This window comes from Trichosurus vulpecula, chromosome 6 (assembly GCF_011100635.1).
Source record: "Trichosurus vulpecula isolate mTriVul1 chromosome 6, mTriVul1.pri, whole genome shotgun sequence".
In the NCBI taxonomy this organism is placed as follows: domain Eukaryota; kingdom Metazoa; phylum Chordata; class Mammalia; order Diprotodontia; family Phalangeridae; genus Trichosurus; species Trichosurus vulpecula.
Genome location: NC_050578.1, coordinates 276,373,455 through 276,377,672, shown reverse-complemented (window position 1 = coordinate 276,377,672; position 4,218 = coordinate 276,373,455).

Here is a 4,218-nt window from a genome sequence, read left to right as displayed (position 1 = left end):
GCCCACGTCCTGTGGTTCTGCCCTGGCTCGGCCCGGCCCCCGGGCCCTCGACGGCAGCTCCCATAAATACCTCCCCGGGCTCGGATCGGGTTCCCGCTAAATTTGGAAATGAGGGAGGGGCCAACAGAAAGAGGGGAAGGGAGGGAGCGAGTATGTCTGGGTCCCAGGAAGGCTAGGGGAGGAGGGGAAAGGGCAAAACTGGGAGGCAGATAATCCTCTGACAGCCCCCTTCCCAAACCCAGAAAAACTCCGAAAATGTTTGGGGATCCAGGCGCCTAGAAAGTGTTTAGAGATCATTGGTCCAACGAAGTCCCCCGGTTGGGGCTCTTTCGGCTTGGCTAGACTTTGCTTAATCCCCTTTCCTTTACACATCTGGTGGGGTGTGTGGGGGAAAAAGACCCATCAACCCATTTCCTGGACAGAGAAATCGAGGCATACGGAAATGCTTGGGGTGAGTTTTGCTTTTTTGCTGGAGCAGGATGGGACCGAATGTCTGGGAAGGTGTGGAAAGCCAGAGCCTGGGCGCTAATCCTGGGGATGACTGAAGAACCAGCTGGATGTAGTCGGGGCTATTAATATTACTCTGGCCTGGGGCTTGAGACCCAGGGAATGTGCTGAGGCAGGGAAGGCCCGAACTCGGTTGCAATTCCATCCTCTCCGCCTCCGAGGGGAATGAGGGGTGGGCTAAGCTCTCAGATAAAGGACCTTAGTGGAAGCATACAGCTGCCCTCAATACACCTCCATCTCAGCCCAGAGGACTGACGTATTTGGCCATGAGACTGCTCAGCGACCTTTGACAGGCTGTTCAGAAGGCAGAGGTCAGGCAGGACTGGAAATGGACAAATGGCACCCACATTTTCATAGAAGTCGCCTCCAAACTGGAGACTGAGCACAGCACCCATTCCTGACAAAATCATCAGAAAGGTGACTGGTGAAGTCTAGAAAAGGAAGCAGTGATTACAAGGCATGCTCCGGGAGGGCCAGATGGGATCACCAATCCGACAGATCAGGGGAAGAATTTGCTTGGGTTATCTGGATTTTAGCAAAACATTCCATAACGTTTGTGGACAAGAGAGATAAAGAGTCATCAGTTACGCCATGTGCTATCAGTCCAGTGTCAGCTTGGAAGGTCTCCAGTGGAGTGCCACAGGGATCTGTGAACTTTAAAAAATCAGTGACCCGGGTCACAGGAAGGGTGGCTAAGAAGGGGGATACCCAGGATCTTGACACAGGCTTGGATGATGGACTGAATTGACTAAGATGAACTGTAATAGGGGAAAATATAAAGTCTTAGAATTGGTGTCAAACAAGTGCAAGATGGGGGCAGGTGGCAGGAAGTAATTCACCTGAGGAAAGTCTGGGTGTTTTAGTGAGCTGAGAACTGGAATCAAGTCAACAACAGGACGGCGTAGCCAAAAGAGGTACGTAGTCTGCATTAAGTGAGGCATCAGTCAGGGGCCGCAGTGCCTAGAGAGGAAGACCTGATGCCATCTCCTCCCTTGGTTAAGTGTTAGCTGTGTGACCCTAGGTGAGTCACTTAACCTGTTTGCTCATCTATAAAGTGAAAGGGCTGGACTTGGTAGCCTCTCAGGTCTTTTCCAGATGCCTATCCTGTGCTAGGCACCAGGGATACAGAAACATAACAGTCTCTGCCCCTAAGAAGCCTACTTTCTATTTAATTCCATCCAACTAGGGAAGCAAGAGTATGCCTGGCTCATAGCAGGTGCTTAATAAATGTTTATTGCTGGATCAATTGATCAATCAGTCTCTCTAGTGTGGGGGTGGGGAACCTGGGGCCTCAAGGCCACATGCAGTCCTCTAGGTCCTTAAGTGCGGCCCTTTGACAGAATCCTAACTTCACAGAACAAATCCCCTTCATAAAAGGATTTGTTCTGTAAAACTTGGACTCTGTCAAAAGGCTGCACCCAAGGACCTAGAAGGCCACATGTGGCCTCAAGGCTGCTGGTTCCCCACTCCTGCTCTAGAGACCAACTCTAGAATTTTGTGTTCAGTTCTGGGCACCACATTTTAGGAAGCACGTTGAATGCTGGAGACCATCTGGAGAAGTTGGACTCTGAGGTGGGGCTACTGAGTACCATGTCCAGTGTGGATCAGTTGAAGGAACGAGGAATGTCTAGCCTGGAGAAGAGACTTAGGGAGATAATGAAGGCCATCTTCTCTTATTGGTAGAAACCGATTAGATTTGTTCTACTTGGCTCCGGGGGGCAACAGGAGGAACAGATGTAAATGACAGAAAAAACCTTCTTCCAGTGATACTGTAGGAATGGCTACCAAAGTCTCTGAGGACTAGAGCTGAGCATCATCCCAAGGGCAAGGGCAAGGTGGTGGTGAGGAGGATTTAGTACATTACTGAGGAAGAATCATGAGAGAAAAGAACTTGACCCATTGACTGAGGGTAGCCCCAAGGCAGTAGTGTCAAATTCAGATAGAAACTGGGTTCACTAAACAGTACATAAGAATCCCTGTGGGTTTGATATTGATGTAGAAAACCACATGTCAACATTATCTATGTTTTAGTGTATTTTTATTAATTTTGTTCAATATTTCCCATTTTATTTTAATTTTCCCATTCTAACCTGGTTCAGGCTGCACTCGGTATTGTTGTGGGTCTTGTGCAGCTGGCAGGCAGTGTGTCTGATGCCTCTGGTCTGAAGGATGCCAATAGAAACATGTGTAGAGCGAAAATAAGCTGGGTTGCTCACTTGGTGAGATTATAATAGCTAGAATTCATAGAACATTTTATGACTTGCAAAGCGCTTCCCACATAGTTCATTTACTCCTCACAAAAACCCTTCATGCTGGTGCTGGTATTATCCCTGTTTTACAAGGGATCATAGGATAACAGATGGAATGATTCACTCGTGTCCAGGCAACATTAAAGGATCTGGAGAAAGATTCCTTCCCCTACTCAGAAAGATATTGCATCTATGGGAGGATGGACAGGCATGGCTGGCTTGCATCTACATGTTCATGGAGACTGCCCACATTGGTGATATTGAAGATCTTTAGAAATATTGCAATAGGAAAAAACATCTTTGTAATTATCCCAAATTATCTAGAAGTGGAACAAAGAGGCTACCAAGAGCAGCAGCGGCCTGGTCTCCCTATCACTGGAAGTCGTAAGTGAAAGCTGGATGGCCGCCTAGGAGAGCATAGGAGCAGGGATCTCTGGCTGGAGGGGAAGCTCGTTTTACAGGGGAGTCAATAAACATTTATCAAGCGCCTAATGTGTGCGGTGTGCTAAGCCGTGGAAATACACAGAAGGGCAGAAGACAGTTCCTGCCCTGGAGGAACTCAGGGACAAAGTGTGGATAGGCTCCAATAGACAGGAGGAGGAGGGGTGCAAAGGCATCTTGTAGGAGGTAGGGCTGTATCCCAAAGAAATCATACAAGTGGGAAAAGGACCCTTAGGTTCAAAAATATTTATAGCTGCTCTTTTTGTGGTGGTAAAGAATTGAAATCAAGGGGATGCCCATCAATTGGGGAATGTAATGGCATACTACTGTGCTGTAAGAAATGAGGAGCAGACAGACTTCATAATAACCTGGAAAGACGTATATGATCTGAGTGAGGGGAGCAGAACCAGGAGAACATTACACACGATTACAGACACACGGTATCTCTGATGGCTAACTCTGATAGACTTGGCTCTCCTCAGCAATGCAAGGTTCTAAGACAGCTCCAAAGACCCATGATGAAGAGAGAGATTCACATCCAGAGAAGGATTCACAGAGTCGGAATGCAGATGGAAGCAGACCGTTGGCTCTTTCTGTGTTTATTCCTGTTTTGTTTCTTTTCTCGTGGTTCATTCCATGGGTGGTAGTTCTTTGCAGCTTGACTATTGTGAATATGTTTAGTATGAAGGTATATGGAGAAGCCCATACCGGATGGCAGCTGTCTTGGGTAGGGAGGGGGAGGAAAAGGAGGGGGAGAAAATTGGAAACTCAAAAACTTGAGAAACCGTTGTAAACTAAAAGTAAAAATAAATAAATTAATTTTTTAAAAAAAGAAAGAAGCCTGAGGCCCGGGGACTTTCCCAAGGCCCCACAGGTAGCAAGAGAGAGGTCTAAACCCAAGCCCCTCCCTCCAGACCCAGGAGAGGCTGGACCAGATCTTTGGGGGGCTCCTGTCCCCGAGAGAGGCTGTGACCTAGAAGGCGGGGCCCTAGTCTTTGGGGCGGGGCCTTAGGCGAGGGGG